Source organism: Ahaetulla prasina, chromosome 8 (genome assembly GCF_028640845.1).
Source record: "Ahaetulla prasina isolate Xishuangbanna chromosome 8, ASM2864084v1, whole genome shotgun sequence".
NCBI classification, from domain to species: Eukaryota; Metazoa; Chordata; class Lepidosauria; order Squamata; family Colubridae; genus Ahaetulla; species Ahaetulla prasina.
In genome coordinates, this window is record NC_080546.1 from 53,565,533 (window position 1) to 53,588,795 (window position 23,263).

Genomic DNA, 23,263 nt, shown 5'->3' on the forward strand with positions numbered 1-23,263 from the left:
CTTAACAGTGCTTTACAGCCTTCTCTAAGTGATTTACAGAGTTAGCATACTGCTCCCAACTATCTGGGTCCTCATTTTACCGACCTCAGAAGGATGGAAGGCTGAGTCAACCTTGAGCCGGTGAGGATCAATAAAATATTCATTACTCTGTTCAATGACTAATAATTTTGATGTAAAAAATCTAGTTTCCATTATACTATATTAGAATGTTGATAAGTAAATTTGGGGGTGGGGGGAAATCCCTCACAGCTTTCATTCAAAATTTGTATACAGGCACACAAACTTCATTACTGCCAACATTATACTAGAATTGGAGATTGAATTTTGAATATATCTGAGCAAGACAACTTTCTTGTTATGTTACGTTTAATTAGACATACACTCTAATGACAAATAAATGTACCCACTAATTCCAGAACTTTAGATTACTAATAATAGAACACTAAGCAATACCAAACCCCAAGTAAGTTTTTCGGTAAAAAAAGATCCTCTGACCTGAATTCAGCTTACTGCCGAGAAAGCAACTACAGCATTGCAGAATGAAGATATACATCATTTGACATTCTAAAACCAGTAATGTAAGGTCTATACTTTTTTTACTCCATAATTTTTGGTTTGTACTTTGAGTATGGCACTTTCCTAAAACATATATATATATTCTGAGGTTTTCGCGGGTGTTTGTATGTAGGTCTTTGGTTATTTGGGTTTTCTCCCGCGTAAAATTGGAAGTGTCTTGGCGACGTTTCGACGAAGTCTTATTCGTCATCTTCAGGCTTCAGCTTCGTGCTTCTGGGAGCAATGTGTGATTGCAGCTGTTTCTTCCTTTTTAACTGCTAGCAGTTAAAAAGGAAGAAACAGCTGCAATCACACATTGCTCCCAGAAGCACGAAGCTGAAGCCTGAAGATGACGAGTGAGACTTCGTCGAAACGTCACCAAGACACTTCCAATTTTACGCGGGAGAAAACCCGAATAACCAAAGACCTACACACCAAAGACCTACACACACACACACACACACACATATAAATAAATAAATAAATAAATAAATAAAAATTAATTTCAACTGTAGTACTGTTAGATTTCACAATGATCCCTGGTAAGAATTATAAAAAAACAGAATCCTGAACAATTCCACACGTGATCTACAGACAAAAATAATAATATATCAGTAAATAATATTTTTCACTAATCAAACACATGAACCATATCTACATTTTTAATTTTAAAAGGAATCTATTTTTAGAATAATAGGCCTGGCAAAATTAAGACAGATATACACATAAGTATACATTTAAAAATCAGAAGGAGATTAGTGGTCCCTCTGCAGATTGACAAATGTTATCAAAAGGCACAAGCTTTCATGAGACAAAAAATTAGGTCTTTTATTAAAATTGTTAATTTGAAAGGGTGCTACAAAGTTCCTGATTTTTGCCTACACAGCTCTCCTACAAAATATATGCTCACTATCTTATGCTGCATACAATCAATAGAATACATTCAACTGTACCTAGGGTTGCTTAAAAACGTTCATCTAAATTTCTGGGAAGCATCAATTGCTTACTGTAATCAGTACAATTAATGGCACTTTGAAAAAAGTCTTATGTATGTTTATAATTCTATTCCATCTTATTTTTTAAATGTTTGTTTCAATTCTAATGTATGCTCAAAGAGCTAAATCCATGAACTTCAATATTATTTGTGTGTGTAGGACTATGGCATGCTAATTATGCAGATACTAAAAGGCCTTATTTTGTGGGGGGGGGGAGGGGGGGAGGCCGTATTCCTCATTCTCAGTATGCTGCACTGTGCAATCTTCAAAGCCTTCATGCTCCAATTCCCTTGAGACAACTCTCACTATCTAACAATAATGTTTTAAAAATGGAATCTTCTCCAAATTTTTGTACCATTGCAAGTTTCTTTCAGTAGTTTCCTAACTATATTGCTTCAAAATATAACTGTGATGACCAATTCAGCTTTTAAATATTTTTTCTAATAAATAATTTACTTTTAATTCCTAAATAATTTTAGGTTCTTTCCCTCATACTGACCTCAAGAGTATTCTTAACGTTAATATATTAATTTATTACTTTTCATTACTATTATTTTATTGCTTCTTTTATTTTTAAAACATATCTGCAACTGTTCTTAATTTATATCAGCTTATGTTTTGTATTTATATTTAGACATATTTTTCTTTCTTCAAGTTTAAATATTGAATTGTTGAAAAAAAACCACAAAGCTTTATTACATATATATAAATGTCACACATTAAACGCTATAGAGACATCAGTTGGTCTACTAATATGCCTTCTGTCTGCATAGAATTATCACCTATTTCTTTTATAATTATCTACAATATTTACACTCATTTTAGTTCCCTCTATTAGTATATCAAATAGGAACAAAATTATCCCCAAATAGCATACTCAAAAATATGAAACATACATAGTTAAACCAAAAGTTGATGGGAAGCAGGGATGTTCAGTAATTGTTTATATATTAACATTTGTATAACAATCCTTTAATGTATTTTAATGTTTTTCTGAAACTTATTACCCCACTTGTGGTGATATATTGATGTTGTTATTGATCAATATTCTCCTGGAAAGTCTACAGCTCAGCAGAAAATGTCAAAAAGTCAGGAATTTTGTTGTTATTGCTGAACTTTCTATATAAAATGTTATTAGCACACAGTTATTAGTGTATGGATGGTACTTCTCTATACTAAAACCATAATGTAGCATTATCTGTAAAAGTCTTTTGAAGAGAGCTTCTCCAATGGAGGATTTCATTTTTTATGGATTAATAATGGAAACTGAATGTCAACCATATACCTATACTAATGGGAGTGTCTCATTTTAGTCTGATTCAGGTTATGCAACATTTTTCAGATGGAGATGCACATTTAGACTTTTGCACCATCTTAGAAATTGCCCTATCGACGGTAAACAAGATTGGGATAATAACTAAAAATAATCATTAACATAATTATTACTAATTACTAGTATGTATGTTTTTTCCAATCTATTAAATTAAGAAAATTACAATGTGGACAACATTGAGAGGGATTTTAAGGTCTGTATCCAAAGCTTTTAAACAGCCATATAAAGCCCAGTGCCTCAGGTAATACATTTCCAGCTAATTAACGAAGTTAAGAAATATGTTTAATTAGTGATAATTTTTCTCCTTCAGTATAAAAAATGAAAATGATTCCAATAATCTCTGTTCATAATGGAATATTTTTATGATTGAAAAACAAATCTGAATTACTTCATAAAATAATTTTATCCAAGTTACATTCTGTTCAACATTATTAATTACACTGTATTTTTTAATTTAAATAATTCAACTGTAGTTTATTCAATATTGAAGATAACTTTATATGTGTGTAACAACTACAGCTAACAGTACAAAGTTTTTAAGCATCTGGGTCATATTCATTTAATAAACTATTTAAATATTCTCCTGAAAGCTGAGATACTATAGCTTTCAAATACTTTTAAGATATCTGATAAGTGAAGTCAGTTAAGATTTTAATGAAAATTCATCTGTCACTCAGAATTGGCTAAACATGGTTTGTGAATCTAAAGTTCACAAAAACGCCCAAATGACTTCTGAAATTTGGAAGGAAACTAGTTAAGTCTGTTATGTTTAAGTTTCAATTAAAGTGCCAGAATTTATAACGTCCATGCCTAGAAGTGCAAATACAATCTGTTTTTAAATATTGCTTTTAAATATTATTAAATAGGAACAGCCTTATTTTAATACTGATTCAATATTAACTTGAATAATCTCCAAGTAATCATACTTTCATATTTGTAGATGAAAATCTTACATGGGCAACTAAAACAGCTAATATTATCTTTTCCATATATGAAAAATGGCAGTAAGTATATGATAATGAATTGTTATCTTTAGAGTATATATAAACTGATCAATTGGTCTCAGCTTGAAAAGTTAAAGAAAATCATTTTTTGAGTAATAAAGCATAGAAAGAAAATATCTACTTCTATTTTCAACTTATTAATTAAGTATAACCAAGAGGAATAAAAAACTAAAACAACAAGTTGAATTCTATGACAGCAATAACACAGGCCTAATGGAACTACAATAAAAAGCCATACAAAGTTTATCTTCACCAATCACTCTTCTGCTTATTTATTTATTTACCTCACTTGCATTTGCATTGAGTCTCATCATAAATTTAAACAACTTGTTTAACCACTTTGGTCTTTCAGAATTAATGAGATATTCTAGCTAGCTTTACTATCACAAAAATTTGAAAGACAAACTTTTCAGGGCACATTGTTGTGTGTTTTGCAATAATGGACAGTATAACATTTATGCAACAAAATTAATGAAATGTCTTAAAAATGTCAACTTTGTCTCATAAGGTAGTTTCGTTTTACTTAAAAAGAACTATTAAAAATGCTCTCAGCTACATTTTACAGTTCCCAGGAAAGAATGGTTTATGACTAAAAGTGAGTATGTTCAATAAAAATTATAACATTAGAAATAGCAGTATAAAATACTACTTATTTTGAGGTACACTAATAGTATAGTATAAAAATTAACATAAACAACTGTTCAAGAGTTTAATGTAGAATCTATATAAAGCAGCACATCCTAATTCTTTAATAAGTTCACATCTAATCTACAAACTAAAAACAAAAAAAGAAAACACTGTACATATTTATAGTTAGGTTGAGTCTTTTACCCACTTATTTTTTAAAATTCCACTATGCCTTTTGACTGAATATATGTTTTTGAGAGGGCTATAATATATTAAAAAATAACCAAAATTATCTCCAAAGTTTTACCAAATCCTGTTTGTTAGTTTAGGCTATAATTCACTTCAGGGATTATAGCCAAAAACCTGAGAACTGCACAGCTAATCACAGTCAACAGAAGCTGGGCCTAAAATATGTTCAACATATTGTAAGTTATAGTTTGAGAGAAAAGTCTAAAAAGAAAATCAATAAACATAAAAAGCAACTTAGTTAAAAATCAGTAGAATCAAGTATTAGAAAATGATATAAAAATAGAAATAAAAATCTGTAATATTTAGTAAAAGCATAGTTTTCTTGTTTTCCAAAACAAAGCAAGCCTAAATTTATATTCAAATTGGTCCATAATCAAGTGATTTTCTGAATAGCTATCCAAATTATTTCCTTTTCTTATTCTAATTTTCTATTGCTCAAAAATAATTTTGAAATTTTGAGAAATAGTTTCTACTGTAATGTTTCTTGTGCTCACTCATACACAAGTGGTAGCTATACTGTTATTTCTTTACAGATGTTAAATAAAAATATTACAAGATGAAAAAAATACTATAATTATTTACAATTATAAAGCATTAAAAAGTGAAGCTAATGAAGATTCTGAAGATAATTTTCTTAAAGCAATTTGTTGCTTGCTGTTTATTCTATAAATATAGTAAAACAAAATCACATGAATCAACTACTATCTAATCCTAAAGGCATTTGGTATGGAAATAAAATCCATTAAAATTCAGGCAGCTTTATACTTATGAATTTATTTAGGATCCAAAAAATTAATTTATATTTAGTAGTGGGCTTTATTCCATTTGATTTCACATGACCCTATCAAACAATTGTAAATTTGGTTCTCCATCTTGGATATTCAATATGAAATATGGCTTCCCATGATGTCTGATTGTAAATTTATATTTGTGTGCATGTATGTAAAATATATACCTACATACATATACCTATAATGCATTCACACACACACACACACACACACACATCCATCCTTTTCTGGATACTTTTGAACGTACGCAGACTTTCAAACTACAGAATTAAAATATACAATTGGTTCTCCAACAATTCTAAAGGATTTTATATACTTAAATATGTACATGTGTATGCAACACATATTTCTCTTTAGCTCTGCAATTACAGCTCTGAACAGAATGCATATACAAAAAAATGGGGATGTACTTCTAATATATGAATGTCTCAACCTTTCCCCAACAGAAAAAGATTTAGTATAACTTTACGTATTTAAGTTTTAATAAACAATGATATTTAGAAGATTAATCAATCTAAATAGTGATTTTTAAACATTTCAAATTCCAGCTTTCAGGATTTAGAATAAAAAAAGATCTGGAAAGCAACTATTTTGATTAATATTATCAACATATGACTTCAAGAGTTATCAATATAAAAATAATAATAATTATTTCTAACCTTTCCAATCTAAAATAAAATATATAGGCTTATAGGCTTTTCAAATAGGGTTCTGCTTACTAAGGTTTGCTGTTGGTCTATTCATTCTTTTCAGTGTGATTTAAGCAGGTCAACTGAAAATCTTTACAGTAGATTGTGCTCTCTCACATTAACACTTTGTTATAGTATGGGAATAACAAAGTTCATATTAAAAATGGCCATATTGTGTTTCACTAACCAGCATATGTTTGTAGAAATATTACTTAAAAGTACGAGTTACCAATTTGTATTTCAAAATGTAATTCTTAATTCTGAAATTCTTTCCTCTACTAATTACATAGTAACAAATGCAAAAATATGGATCTAAAATTCTGTCATTTTATATTACTTCCAGTGGTGATGGATACTTAGCAACCATTCTCTTCTATAGAGGAATGAATACCTGAGTGAAACATGCAATACGTCATGTGGCATTAATTATCCAGATCATTGTATTTAGACAGCTATTATCACAATGTGTAAAATGCATTCATTTTAGATCCCACTTTTTTGAATCTGCTTCTTCAGCATTCTATGGAAGGAAATGCAAACTTTCACCATATTTATTATATGTATAGGTAAAAAGACAGACAGATAAAGATATAGATGAAAAGAAATGTCTAAACAAGCTGTTTTGTCTTATTCCTAATTACAAATAAATTGAATTAACTGGTACTTTTCTCTAGAAATATTTGCAACAAGGAAAATACATAAAATAGATATATAAATTATTTCATTATCATGAATGTTTAGATATATTAAAATGAAGGAAGAAAATGTCCATCTAAATGTTTTTCTATACGTTGTGCTATTTCTGCACAGTAATTTCAAAATCAACTATTCAGTAGGCCATCAAATAGTATTTAGAAGCGTTAGCAGTTATATATAATGCAAAAATGTGCACACACCTTTTTGCATTATTATATATAAAAAAGTAATAGTGATTCATTCCATGATATAATAAGCATAATGTACACTATGCTATGCACAGAATATTCCAACTAGCAACTTTTCCTACATAATTTTATTCATTTATTTTGTTTCTTTCTAGTTCTGCAGTAAAATAAGTCTATTGTTCTCTGCTTTTCAAATTCCTGAACAGGTTAGTTTGCAGGGATTAGTTTTTGCCTGAAGGCCCATGAAGTTTAAACTGAACTATTCTTGAACTAACTAAAAAACATCTTGGAAAGAGTAATTTTCAAGAGTGATGTCCAGGAAACTGAGGCAAAGTTAATTAAGAGCAGCTGTCTAGGTCTGTAGTGAAGTAGACCAGTATCCCATCAAATCCTCTAAAGGTTCCCCACTTTTAAATCAGTATGTACTTCCACTTGCATTGAGGAAATGATAAAATAAATTAAAAGTACTGCTTTAAATTCATATAACATGAGATGTTAGTATAAGTTTTTTTTTTAAATCAATACATATTTTATGATTACTGAATGGCTGTTCAAAATCAGATGAATTCTTATGTTTTCTTTTAAATATTTCTCATTTCATAAAGATTGTACAAAACAATGAATTTTTAACAATGAATTTTTAGTCAAACATTCAGAATTGGAGAACAAAAGATTTATTTTTGAAAACAAGAACTGTGGTTTATACAATTCCAGACATGAATCTGTTTTCAATTACTGAAAGTATTTCCACTTCAGTGGAAAGGGATCAAGTCTACAGCTACACAATTTTGGGGCAATGAATGCAATTATATTAAGCTTTATAAACAGAATGACTTTGTGACAAGATCACATAGTCTGCATATTCCATGTCAGTTATGAGAAAAAAGAAACGAGAATTATAAATAAGAACATTGGATTTGCAAGTGTGGAGTGGAAAATACGACATGCACTCCCCCTTTGCAAGTAGCATAGTAAATGTCCTAGATTTCCTGGCAATACTTAATAATTATTTCTAAATAAACATTTTCGGATATTATATAAAAGTACACTATATTTGCGTTTATAAAGTTGGATTTATATATTTAATTACTTTTTCTCTTTAATTATTACTATTTAAAAAAACAGCAGTATGCTAAACAGGGCTATACGGTGAGGTCCGTTATTTTTACACGCAGCCGATTCCTTTATTAGAAATATTTACTACCCTTTGAGAATGCCTCTACACGTTCGCACCAATCAAGTCCAAAAGCCTAAGGAACTCAACCCAATTTTGGCTATATCAGAAAGCGGTGAAGACTAGATGTGCTATTCTAGATGCAATAATTTGCGGGTTGTTTTTTTTTTTTTTTTAATCAACATACCAGTTCAAGAATTCTTTGAATGTTAAAGTCCTGTACGAAAAGAAGAGCCGCTTAAGTAACCGGAGAGCTTTTTGTAAGAGCATTAGCACATTGAGAAATAGGTAAAGTTAAGCTTCGCCTTTGCTAGATCTCCATCTAGCTCTTCAGGGGTTAACAAGCCACCTCATTTCCAACGCTAATATTGCCTCTGCACCGATTCCAAGAGAAGAGCAGCCTCCTCCTCCCATTCTGTAACACCGCATCGGAACAAACACACATAAAAGGAGAAGGGGAGAAAAATCCGCACATTTACCTACAGCAGCACTAGCGCTTCTGTTTTTGAATGTTTTAAGTGGATCTTCTCGAAGTAAGTATTCGCACTTTATCCCGGCTCGGCTGTAAGGTCAAAGAAGGGTAGCTTTTCAGTCACCCACCTTTCCGTGGTGATTCCGCCTTCTGGATGTGACGAGCTGAGCGCAGCCCTTCCAAGTTGAATCAGTCTATAATGTATCATGTTACAGAGCCTGGCTTTCTCTTCAGGCACCGAACAGCAATCAGACATGATAGGCTGAGGCTCCTCTGTTTACATCCAAGCAGGGGAGGGGGGCGGGGTTGCCATCGCTTAACCCTTGCCAAGCCACGGGGCGCCTCGTTCTCCCCACTTCCTCGGACTGCCGTAGGAGGATGGAGTTCTGAGCACGGCCAAAGCCGCTCGCGCTTTTTCGTCTCCCCCAAACGAACCTCCCCGCTTCTTTCAGTTGAGTGCAGAGACTGGCGGAGCCCCCGACCCCAAGATAAGCTATCGCACTGAAGGACTGCATCACATCAGCACCTATTGCATAAAGAGCAGCCGGAACGGGGAAAGCTTTGGAAAGCAAAATAAAATTGGTCTTTTGTGGCAGAGCAAAAGTGTAATATTATAAAAAGGACAATAAATCAAGTATCTGATGAAGGTGGATGCTTGGGTTGTTCTTCTTTTTTTTAAGCGAGTATGCATCTCTCAAAGTACTTAATGCTTTGAGCGTTAAGAATTATTTTCTCCGACAGTCTGAAATTGCAGAAGTCAGTTCTTCCCAATGGGCGCCTTGGAGAACTCCTTTGACTGGGGGCTGTGAAAGATTCGCAAATTTAAGGCTCGAGATCCGTGCCTGGCGGGTTCAGGCTTCTGCGCTCCTCAGACAACAAACAGCCTTAAAGATACGTGGTAATCACAAACTGATTATCTGATCCCGTAGCATTTGCCTTTCTGATCCTGTAACGTTGCATCGATCTAGTTTATATTATGTTAGGCTACCATTTCTGGCTGCAGAAATCAGGATAACCAACAAATAGCAAAGGGCCACAAAAAAGAAAACAAAAAGGGCCATCCCGTCCAAGTCTCTCTTGCCAGGTCCTCCAGATTTCTGCAGACCAAATATAGGAGCCCTAATAAAAGTGTTTTGAGCTGGTGCAGAAAATGCAAAATGGATTAAAGAACAGGATTCATTTTTAATATATACATGTGTAATTCTCTTGAGAATTATTGACACAGATCTATCAGCACTGAAAATACAGAATCTGAGAGTTGGAATTTTACAAAAATTTAAAAGAGCTGAGATGAAACATAAAAAACAGAAACTATCCAAAATATTGCTATAAAGAAGGGTTTATCCCCAGGAAGTAAAGAAAACCCATTGGAAGCCTATGGCAATATTTTTGAAGGTTACAGGGTTGTGGATCCAGAAGAATAAACAGGAAAAAGGCCTTTTGCCTTTGGAATACCTGCAGCCCCAGATCTTAGTCATAAACGGTGGGACTATTAACAGATCTTGGTTCTCTTTCACCTGGTTGAGTGGAGAAAGAATCAGTGCAAGTCAAGCACTGATTCTTCTGGAGGAACAGGGCAATTGTTCAAATGTTTGATCAAGTGTTTTTATTTAGTTAAATTTAACTTTCTAATACTGTTCCGTCTAAATTATTTGGTTAAAATCAACCTCAATTAACACATCAATTATTGGCATGAACACTGTGTACGAATTAGCTCATGTGTGCACATTGCTCAATTAATGTTTATTCCCCCACCCAAACCTGATCAACCAACAGGGGGCTGTACAGCTCTTGCCACTAATTTACAACAGGAACATTTAAACATTTTGCTTTTAAATTTTTCCTTTAAAAACCTCATAATTCATAATCTCACAATTTTATTCTATGATGTATACTGAATTGCTTGGTATTCCTAATATTTTTTCTGAATTAACTGATTTTTAGGATTAATACATTAATCATTGAATAAATTTCTCATGAACATGGAAAATCATAGCTTTATCATATTTGTAAATGCTTTGTTATTTACCTGTTTTTTATCATTTATAATTTTTTTCCTTGATTGTATAATTTATATGATTTCTTAGATGGTTTCTTAGATTAGATGAACAAGTGAAGAAAACCTTTTCTTTGCTTGTTCATTTAATTGTTTCATCTCAACTTTCTGCAGGTAAACAACATATTTACTACTACATGTAAATTAAGTTTGTCTCTATTATGTTTTTCCACTAGTTTCATATGAGTTGGAGGGGCAATTTTCATACGTTTGAGGTTTAAAATTATTTTTTTCAAAATGAATATCCTCACATTTTGAAATTCTCTGTTCTTTATGTTGTTCTTTATGTGTATGTTACTAAGAATTTCCCAAATTTGGAAATATTTTCAAATAATTCAAAATACAATTTAGATTCATAAATACCCATGTATTTATGAACATTCTATGACAGCTTTTTTGATTATCTATTCAGAAGTCAGGCAATCACCAATATAAAGATAATTTACTAACATCTCTTCAACTGTCAGTGATCTCCTTAAATTCCCAAAATATTCAGTGCATGAAAACATCAAATATTTAAAATATTTAAAATTTAAAATAGAGAAACTCAAAATTATCTAAAAAGTGTCTACAACTAACACTACTAAATAACACAATTCTTCCCAATTAATATAGATAGATTATTTAACTAGTAGTCATAATTATGAAACGACAATGTTAAAATGATTTAATTCTTTGCTTTTGGCTTTCAAGTAAATTATAAGAATAAAGAACAAAGGTCATTTATCATGGTTACATTTTAATTTCCTTAAATTAACCCAAACTTATTCTGATCTAGCATAAACCTAGTTTTTTTTGTTTATAGAACAGTATTAAGACATCATAGTTCTGACAAGCTCCATCTTATAAAGGCTGGAGGCTCTGGTAAAGTCAAAGAAAGAGCAGGCAGAAACCTCTCAATGCCATTGGGAAAGCTACTATGGTCCTGGACAAAAGGATTATGGCAGATGGAAAGACCTACAGAAATAAATTATATGAAGCAATGTATTATGAAAAGATTATCAGAAGATGAAAGGAAGTTATGGTACAGAGATAGCTAATGGGCAAAATAAAATTATGAAAAGGACAAAGACAAAATAAATGTTTCTAAAATAAAAAAGATGGGAGAAAGAATAGATGGAGATTTGATGTACATGTATTTCATCATTATTACAAGGCCCTTGTGATTTCATGGGGGGATGGGGAATCAACAAAATAACATTGCCAAAACCTCACAAATCTTGCTTTACCTTACAAACTACACTTGCATATTAGTTAAAATTGATTCTCCCACACTTCTCTGGATGACAGATAACTTAGGAGATATATGGGACAGGCAGAGGCAACTTTTCATTTTTCTGCTTCAGCCTTTTGGAAATTGGTGGATTTTAGTAATACCTTTTTCGGCAAATTAGAGCAATGTGATATAATAAATTTGCATTGGTCTATCAATATACCATAGTAAAACAATTATATTTTCTGTGCTGGGATGCACAACACTAACATTTATCCTTCCCTCTGACCATTATAAAGAAAAAAGAGCATCTGTGACCTTGCATAGCCTTTCTTAGTAAGCACAACTATGTAAGTTTGTATATGGCCTAATTCTGCAATCTGAAATAATAACAACAACAATAATAATAATAATAATAATAACAACAACAACAACAATAATAATATTAAATTTATGTGCTGTCCATCTTACTTTGGGGCTACTCTAGATAGCTTGCAGCTGTAAAAATATAAAATTATAAAAATGTAAATTTAACAATAGTAAAACAATAAAAAAATAATAATGAAATTACAGCAATATGATTGAAAGATAGGTGGGGGAAGAGCAGACTGCATGGTGAGGTAAGGTCTTTTATTAGTCATCTCCAGTGTGGTATTCCCCCATTGGGTCCCCAGGTCAACTGGCAAAGCCAGGTCTTCAGGCTCTTAAGAAAATGCCTGTGGGTGTGGACAGGGGAGTGTAGGATGTTGTAGAAATATGTTTAGTTTGCTTCAATCATGGCTTCTAGACCAAGGAACTAGACCTTTTTTTTAAACAAAAGGAGATTTAGCATACACTCATAATTTATACCTCTATTATTAATTTCAGGGAGCCATTTCAACATCAACTTTGTTAGATTACATATCAGTTCATATATATAAAATATCTGCTAGCTTAAGTAACAAAAACCAATCCAAATAAAAGTGTGTGTGAGAGTGTGTGAGTGAGTGTGTGTGTGTGATATATACACATACCTCAGTATTCAGGATAAATTAGAATATACATTTGGAAATTAGACTTTAGGGGAAGAAATGGTGAAGCTAAGATGGATCTGTTAAAAGTAAAGCTGATAGCCACAGCAGAATGAAGTGTAGACTGATGAGTAATTCAGCTCTTAACTCCTCTCCAGTCAAGTATACTACTTGAAGTAGCCTGGAAGTGCTCCAGGCAGTTGCTCCTCACAGGGAGACTGCAAGAAAGGAATTACCAGCAGGTTTAGGGATCTGGGAAATGAGAGAATAGTTATTTTTTTTCCTCAAACTGACACTGGGTTTACATTCTTCCCTTTCTAATCACTGTCGGTGATTGCTTATTAATTGTTTTTCAGATATGAGGAAACTTTGGATTGACAGGTTTTACAGAACCAGGCAAGTTGCCTTCAATCCTTAGCAAAATAACTTTTAAATACAAGTTGAAGAATTTTATTTTTTTTCTTTTAAAATAAACTTTTTAAAATAAACAGCAAAAGGATGATTAGAATTATTAGAATGATTAGATGATTTTGGAAAGTTACAAATTAACAGCCCAGATGGTCTTGAAAAAAGATTTTCTATTAATTATAAGAAACTTTCCCATGGGAAAATGCTTTTGTTCTAAATTCTCTTAAAAATATGATAGGATAAGACTTTGAAAGTTGAACAGTAGAAGGAACCAGAAGGAACTAAAGATTGCAATTAAAGGAGAAGAACACTTAAATTTGACTTACTAATACATAATGGAGCAAAATATTTTAACACTGAACATACTAGAAGATAGTTTTGAACAGTGGAACCAGAAGTTAATTTTAAGAGTGTCTGCCTCTATAGAAGGACTGTGTTTAAAATATGTTATGGAAGATGAACAGATTTTACCAAAGAAGATTTAGATTGATCTGTAATTGGATTTAAAAATGCTGCAATGGACATACAAATGAAGCTGGCTGATGTCTTCATAATTAAAAGGAAGATACAAACAACAAACCAAAAAAGTGAGCTGGATAACACTCTTATATTGGATTTACAAAAGGAGCTTGTTAAAGTTTTGAAGAATTTTGTAAGAAAGGGCATAATAAAATGAAAAGAAATCAAATTCTAGAATATTATTTGAAGGGATGAAAGACTGTTAAAAGTAAAAGGAAGGAATATAAAGTTGGTTTATTTAAGCAAGGTTAAGATATGTATTTGTTATCTGCTAATCCTTAATGAAGGTATACGGATCAGGACAGAACAATAAGGCTTTAAGGAGGTGTTTATAAATAGATGGGATAAAGATTTCTTGTATTTTAAGAAGAGATGCTAATTTACTAAAATAGTTTATATTTGTTGTGATGAAGGCAGAAATAATTTCTTTATATATTTGTTTTTCTTTATTCTTATTTTTTCTTTCTTTTCCATTTTTCTATTTTGTTCTTTTCTGCATTTTCTAGTTTTATTTTTATTATTTTATCTTTGTAATAGTACTGTTAAATAAAATTGGAATATACATTTGAAATTTTAAGTATATGTTGTAGGTGTTCTCACAGAATGAATGCCTTATCATTGGAAGGTATATTAGTCACCTACCCTTCTATATTATTCTATTGCCCCCGCTTCTTTTTTTTTTTGTCATTGAGCATTTTAAAACGATCAGACTGAACTGCAGCTCTCTATCATGCCTGGAGGCACAGTCGGAAAGAAAGGGGATGCGAGAAGCAGGTGATTTGCAAAATGTTAGTTGTTTATCCAATCTTTTTTTGTGAATTAAAAGATTCTTTCAAAACACTATATTAACACAGCTAGGCATATACAGATATATTAACCTTCAGGCATCTCTATTGCTCCTTTACTGACTCTAGGAAGTAATGCTAGAATTGTATTACACTCAGTAAATTACATGTTATCTTTTCTTAATTTCTGAAAAAGCCTGAACAACCAAAATGCTTATAATAATTCCTGACTCCTATTAAAAAGGAGTTTCTTATCTATTTCTGTAGAAATTATCATAGACAAACATAGATGCAATGCTGAAGATATTCATTATCATTATTCAGATACTATACTGTATCTCAAGATCAGAAAAGCTAGCACTGAAGAGTTCCATTTGAGATGTGTAGTTGTGTCTGTCTGTTTGAACTATGAGCATGCTTTCAGGATAATCTATATACTCACCATCCATGGATAAAGCAAACAGAATGTCAGTTGCTTCAAGCAAAAACTGACCTTCCAATCCTGTCAAAAAAAAAGCAAGCACCCAGATATTTCTTATCTCTTGATTCCTCTCTTGTCAGCATATGAACTAAAATTCTTAGCTGTACTATTTAACTGCACCAAAAGCATACTAATTTAGAATGAAAGTTTTTTTTATTCTCACCTACCCCAAATGGCCCCAAACCTTTGAGATATTAAGTTTGTTAATATTTGAAATTGTATTATTAATAAATGCTGCAAAAAATAACATAGCTACTCCTCTGGAAATATTCTGCCCAAAATTGCCTTAGCTTGTCTATAAGCAGAGGCTGCTTCTTGGTTGCATTATTTGTCACCTAATTAGTTATGAAATTGATCCTAAACAGTGAATATTTTCCAATGTAGTTGAATTCAGACCAAAGACTGGCTAACTAAAAGAAGTATTTTTACAAAACAAACAAAAAAAAAAACCAAAAAAAACCCCCCAAGCTTATTTTGTGAAACACACTATCAGAACGTAGCCAGCAAAACATGGCCGTAATCCAGAAACACCAGGGGACTTTATGACTCTATAAACAGTAATGTTATCTTTCCCCTTAAGTCTCCATTTTAATATAAAAGAGCAGGTGATGCTCTCAGAAGAGTGCCCCTGCCCATTTAGATAATTTGAGCAAAATCATGTTCATACTAAAATTGACAAAACCTGGCAGAGTGAAAGATACTCTTGATGTTAAACCTTTTTGCACCTTCATTCTCAAATTTGCTCAGCAGCATTGACCAAGCTGATACTGGCACACTGTCAAGTCATAATCCATTCATTGCAAAATTATATGTTCAGAAATTCTCAATAGACCCCAGTCATCCATGCAGTAGAATAAAGCACAGGTTTGATAGAAGAAGCTAAAAGGCCTTTACGGCAGCTCTTACATTATTTCATATCAATTCACCTGTTAATCTCCATTCTCTCCAAGCATTAAAATAAGCTATAAACATTTTAACATTTTTTACAACGAAGGACAAATGACAAGTTCATATTGTATTTCCATATTGTCTTTTAAAAAATCACATAGCTTTTGGTAGTGTAATGAACACTTTCTTTATATCAAGTGGTCAGGTTTTTCTCTAAATTATTTTATAGATCCTAGGTTCTGTAAAAAAAATTCCAAAATATTCTTGCATCAGGTTTTCATGGTAAACGAGTAGAGAGACTGTACTCCAAACGCCCATTTCGCCATGTGTATTTAAAGCAGAAGTAAAGGATATTAATCAGCTACCCGTATCCCATGCCCCGTAGGGCTTTAAAGGTGATAACCAGCATCCTGAATCCAATGTAAGTCAGTTGGAAGCAGTACGGTTCATGAAGTAGCAGTGTTGCAAGGGCAAAATGAAATACAGTCATGTTATACCTGCAATTGCATTATGGGTCAACTGAAGTTCTCAAGGATGGCGCTGTATAAACCATGTTACAGTAGTCCAATCAGGAGGCAAATAAGATGTTAGTGATCATGAACAGGGTCTCCTTCTCCAGAAATGGGCACAATTGATACATTATCTCCAAGGACTTGAAATGGACACTTAACATTAGAACCATCATTAAAAAGGCACAACAAGGATGTTCCTCCTGTATCAACTCAGAAAACTCAGATTGCCCAAGGATCTGCTGATACAGTTCTTTAGAGGAATTATTGAGTCTGTCATTTGTACCTCAATAATTGTCTGGTTTGGCACAGCAATCAAACAGGGCAGGTATGGATTTCAACAGATAGTGAGAACTGCAGAAAAAAACCAGCCTGCCATCCACTGATGATCTGTATACTGCACAAACCAGAAAGAGGGCTGAGAAAATATCTACACATTACTCACATTTGTACATAATCTATTTCAACTTCTCCCCTCAGGACGCTGCTATAGAGCATTGCATGCCATAACAAATAGACATAAATATAGCTCCCCCCCCATGCCATCAATCTGCTATACACTTAATTCTCAGAGCACTGTCTCATTTCTCATCTTTTCCCATTTTTTTCTACTATCTTTTCCTATTGGTTTCTTACAACTTATCAATTGCTTGTTTGTAACATGATTAATGACTGTAACTATGATGTATGACTTATGACCAATTACTTGCTGTTTATATGTGGACTGTGAGCTTATACACGGGAGACAAATATTTGTGTGTCTAATCAAACTTAGCCAATAAAGAATTCTATTCTATTCTATTCTATTCTATTCTATTCTATTCTATTCTATTCTATTCTAGTCCATCCCATCCCATCCCATCCCATCCCATCCCATCCCATCCCATCCCATCCCATCCCATCCCATTGTTATTATTATTTTTATTATTTTATTTATTCAATTTTTATACAATTTAATTGTAATTATGCAAAGGCTCCTGCTCTTTAAGGTGCAAGAGTAGTTTCAGATTGTGCACCAAATCTGTATGGGACAGTGCAATTTCATCCAGAACTAAAGAGGGAAAGCTCCAACTCCTGGATCGGGGTGGGTTGGGGGGTTGGGATTTCAAATCTGATAATCCTTCATTCTTGGCAAGGTTTTTCCTCATTTATAGCCTCCAGGCATTGAGAAAGAACCTTAATAACTTCACTTGGATGATTGGGGATAAAGATATACAATTGGGCATTAACTGCATATTGATTATACCTCACCATGTACTGATAGGAATCTCCCCAATAGCTTCTAGATATTGAGAAGGACAAAGGCTAGAACCATGAGACATACTGGATTTCACCATTCCTTTTCACCAACATCAACTGGAACTGGCCTTGGAGGAAGAAGAACTGGTATGTCCCACTCCCAATCCCTCAGTTTACAGTCAATGACACGGAAGGTCACTGAGTGATCAAGGAGAGCACAATGGAGCACAATTCCTACCTCAAACTCACTACACAAGCTAAAAGGTGAACATTGGAAACTGGATAAAATTGTCCATATTGGCTGGATTCAAAGATGGTGTCTCTTGATGCATTTACCACTGCATGAGTGCACCGAAGTGCTCTCTCTCTGGTGGCTTTAACCAGCCAGAGGGGTATGGAATACATACATGGATTTACCTAAAGCTTTGAGAATCATGTCCATTTCCTTGGGACTAACACATAACATCATAAGAATGTGCCTCAATTATCTCCAGAAGACCTGCTCAACTGAAATGCAATTTGCAGGGAGTTGAATGATTTTACTAGCCAAGTGTCCATAACAGTCCTCACAGCAACCCTTACAAGTACTTTACCAGTCCCCCTTGACCCAGAAAAGACTGGCTTGTCCTGAATATGACTGTTGGCCAACACTTGGAGGAATTAATAAAGACAGAGATACAAGCTTTTTTTACCAGCCTTATTGTCATAACTTCATAAGGAAAAGCTGTAACAAAGACTGTCACTTGCATCTGGTCACATTCATTCCTACTTCTCCACCAGTGGTGATCTAGCTGTCTCTTCTATCACTTCATCTGCCTATGAAAACATGCAGGGGGGGAGGGGTGCCAATAACGCAGTTAAAACTTGTTATCAAAATCTCAAGAAAAACCTCAAGCTCCCTCTAAAACCCAAAGGAATCCATTAGGTTCCTGGGACAGGCAAACAGAGTAGACCCTGCTTCCCTGTGGAAGGATGTATGCTGTGGTAAACTCCAACATTACCAGTAATGATCAATTCATGACAACAGATAGATGGCAATATCTACCAACTCCAGATCACATAGCTGCTGCTCTGAAGCAAAAGCCAGATCATTTTTCTAGCATTAAAGGAATCACAACTGAATATTTTGGCAGCCCTTTTTGGTGGGGGAGCTATCAATAGTGAAGCCCATCACCCTAAGGAAAGGACATAATTTCCAGTCTATTTTACAACACTGAGGATGTGTTGTACACATCCAACTGTTCCTAACTTTATTATTATACTTAGGCACAATTGATCAATTATATGCAAAATATTTACTTTTACCCTCTTGAATCTGTACAGAGCAGGTCTAGACTAATGCTTTGTTCTTTATCATCTGGCAGAAAAAAAGCATAGTGATTCCCAGAGGAATTTTCTATGTGGCTTTTGTATAGTTGATCTTTAATCTAAAATCTATAGAGAGACTATGGGTCAAACTTGGCCCAGACAGATAAAAACCTGTTAATGTTTACCAAAATGTTATATACTACGGTATTAGAGTTTTAGGTATACTCCTCATGATAATTTGCTGGACTATATAATTACCCTAATGGTGAGGCTGGAATATATTTAGTCTACCTTCTTTCAATTTATATATTTACTTAATTGTGAAAACATTTCCTGAGCCAAGTCTTTATCCTTTTCTGGCAATAAAATAATTCCAATTGTACTACACACTGACAATGCAGAATCTTGTATAATAAGGGCACATGATAAGGACACTGAAGTTTCCACCTATCTTTGGCAAAAAGCTAATTGTTAACCTCCAGAAAATCAGGGTAACCATTTTTGCAAAATAACATTCAAAGATATAGATCTAATAAGTTAATTGGACTAGCGCTGGATATTTATTTATAAAGACCCTGGCTTGTTTTTTCATACCTCCCTGTCACAAAATAAGCACAAATATTCTACTATTTACATCCAGAAGAATATGACCACAACTTTAAACTTTTCCATATAAAGAGAGGAGGGTTATTCTGTCCTGATGTCCTGTCCTGTAATATATTTGAAACTACATTTATCCATCAGATTCTGTATGAGATACTCATAGAGAACAAACTATATTTAAAACATTATAACATTTTGTCTATTATTGCTGCTCCCAAATTTGTTAGAAATTTAATAAACAAACAACAAAAAAACTGCAGCTTTTTACTTTTTGAAGATCAGAACCTAGCATCATATATTTTCTTTAATAGGTCTTGCCCAATTATTTTTAAAAATTATTTAACATTCAGATAAATAAAACATATTGAATTATAATATTTTTGTTTTAAGTTTTGGCAATGCCAAAAGACTTTTCAGGCAGTTGCCAAACTGATGACAACTTCTTGAATTATTTTAAAATAGGTCAATATTAGCTTGGATTCTTAACAGAATTGTTTCAAAATATGTATGCATCTGTTCCAAGATTTAACAGTCTGCTTCTTTGGTTTTGCATGATGGATTTCCCAGCATTTTTATTTTGAAAACTGATATCCCCGTGGTTCAGGTATCTTTGAGTCATATAATTCTGTATTACTAATTTTATTTCAGATGGACTAGACCAGAGGTGGGTGTCAGCAGGTTCTGACCAGTTCTGGAGAACTGGTAGCAGAAATTTTGAGTAGTTCGGAGAACCGGTAAAAATTCTGGCTAGACCCGCCCCATCTATTCTCTGCCTCCTGGGACTCAGCTTCCCCTGGATTGGGGAGGGAATGGAGATTTTACAGTATCTTTCTCCTGCAATGTCCACCAAGCCATGGCCACAGAACCGGTAGTAAAAAAAATTGAAAGCCGCCACTGAACTAGACCAGGAAATCAGGAAGGCTAAAAAAAACTTTTATTGAGATTAGTAATTATAACAGAATCTTGCAGGTCTGATTATGCTATAACTCCTCCTGCTTCTTATAGTTCAATTAATTAGGGAGGCGTATACCTACAGCAAGTCCCCTTCAAATGTTATATGGCTTTTTTGAAATTAAAAAATGCTTCAGTTCCTTTTACTTATCTCTTGACCTATTCCTTTCAAATTTTCCTTGGTCTCTATAGTTTATAGGGATTAGCAGGTCCTGTTAATTTATTCTATTCTTCAGAGAATACAGGTAGTATTTTCTCTCTATTCTTAGTATGGGTAGTAAATTCTACCCATACTAACTACTGACTGATAAATCCTAATATTTACCTGGCAGTTGCTAAATTGCTTATCTCTATATGCATCATTCACTATTTATTCAGCTTTGAAGCATTACTATAGTGTTTCTTATGTTGTTTTTTTTAAATCTACTAAATTTTTATTTTAATTGTAAGCTGGTAATTGACCATAATAAAACTGTACTATCTAACTTGTCCCTTTTGCTATTATAAAAATTAGGTTTGACACACTATAAAACTTCATTCGTTGTTTTTTACAATAGCATACCGTAGTAGCTTATAATCATTTTGTGATTAAATAAGACCCCAGGTCTTGTCTTTTCCTGTTGCTTTCAGCTTCCAGTTCACCATAGATAACAGAAAAACTCATTATTAACTCCCAAGGGCTTCCAAATACTTTCTTTTAATATTCTTCTAATTTGTACTATTACATCTCATTTCATTTCTATTACTTTAATCCACAAGACTACCTAATTTATCCCATAAACTTTTTCTAATTATCTATACTGAAGTATTCATACAATCAAGTGATCATCCTCTCAACCAACAATTTTTATTTCTCTGATCTCTATTTCTAAACAACCGAACTAATAAAAACATGGAATGTAACTTGTGCTAGTACTGCATGGTTTTTGTGAGCACTGTTACTATTTTTAGGAAACAAAAATTCTGTACCTCTTTGAGAAAGGTTAGAAAATCATAATAAAAGATGGGTATCAAAAGATGGGTATTAAAGGAAAGAATAAATACCTCCTTTTGCCAAATAATATCCTCCATCTGCTCAACTTTTGCATAACTGATTTCTTAACACTGGAATCATAACCCAACACATTAATGGAATATTATAATTTATCAAGCAACTAATCATGGAACTGAGTAATATTCAAAGTGATTGGCAAATATTTCCAGTGTCATCTACCTTACAAGGCCCCTAGTTTCCTTCTCTACTTTTTGGAAGACAAAGTGGTCTGCTAGGTTTGTCTTATTTGATCTTCCACTTGGTGCAGTATTTGTCTCCCAGTTGATGTCAGGCAGAGGTGGGTTTCAGCAGGTTCTGACCAGTTCTGGAGAACTGGTAGAGGAAATTTTGAGTATTTCAGAGAACCATAGTAAAAATTCTGACTGGCCCCGCCCCATCTATTTTCTGCCTCCCAAGTCCCAGCTGATTGGGAGGAAATGGGGATTTTGCAATAACCTTCCCCTGGATTGGGTAGGGAATGGAGATTTTACAGTATCCTTCCCCTGCCACATCCACCAAGCCATGCCCACCAAGCCATGCCACGCCCACCAAGCCACACCCACAGAACCGGTATTAAAAAAATATGAAACCCACCATTGATGTCAGGGTAGTTAAAGTCCCCTATTACTATTGGATTTATTAGATAAATGGTTTTATTATATTTGGCTTTCAAACCTCAATAACAGACAATAATAATTACTCCACTGCAAAAGTGGGTACTGCTGAAAAACTACCACTCTGTTCCCCTCCCATTGCACTAGTCCTCACTTTCTGATTGCCAAGGATCTTTGAAGTTGGACTATCATCTTTTCCAAACTATCAACACTTTAGCTTATACATTACCTTAGCCCAAAAACAATTCTAGCATGTTTAGATTTCTCTTGCAGCAAGGAGGGAAATATAACAATACTATATTTACAAATCAACAATCACTCTTTCCTAGAAATATTCAAAATGACAAATTCAAATCTACCTTAAGAAATAATTGTTAACAATTTTTAATATTTGAAATTTAATACAGGATGAGGAAGGATGAAACTGTTGACTATTTGATCATTCACTGCAACAAAATTTCAAGTTGCTAAAATTATTCATTGGAAACTTTGTTGGCAGCTTGGATTTAAATGTAGCAAGAACAAGCGAGACCATCAAGGTAAGGTTTTAGAAAATAAATTTATTAAGATCTTGTGGAATTTTAAAATCCAAATAGACAAGAACTTTGATTTATATGTTGATATAACAGTAATCAAAAACAAGAATGTCTGATTCATTGCTGTTGTGCTACTGGGATTGAGGAAATAATTTGGAAAAAAATGGCAAAACTGGGACTTGTATATGTGAAATATACAAGATATATTTTATACTTACATATTTAGAGGGGCAAATACTATTGAATAACTGTAATGGAGACTTGGTGGAATGTCTGTCATGACTAGAAAAAAGTAATTAAAGGCCATATTATTCCAATGAAAGGGAAGAGAGTAAAG

The 23,263-nt window shown here is 33.2% G+C and overlaps 1 protein-coding gene across 4 annotated transcripts in view; it reads right to left on the reverse strand.

The window, feature by feature from the left end:
* Positions 1 to 23,263, reverse strand: part of TENM3 (teneurin transmembrane protein 3) — a 502,165-nt gene that overhangs the window by 268,143 nt on the left and 210,759 nt on the right. For 2 of the 4 annotated variants that reach the window (XM_058192840.1, XM_058192838.1), the window contains exon 1: positions 8,781 to 8,975. The exons of 1 other annotated variant lie outside the window; for it this stretch is intronic. The gene's annotated coding sequence lies outside the window, so the exon portion shown is untranslated. Of the gene's footprint in view, positions 1 to 8,780; positions 8,976 to 23,263 lie in introns of those variants that run through there. One more of the 4 variants, XM_058192839.1, reaches the window with a different exon arrangement.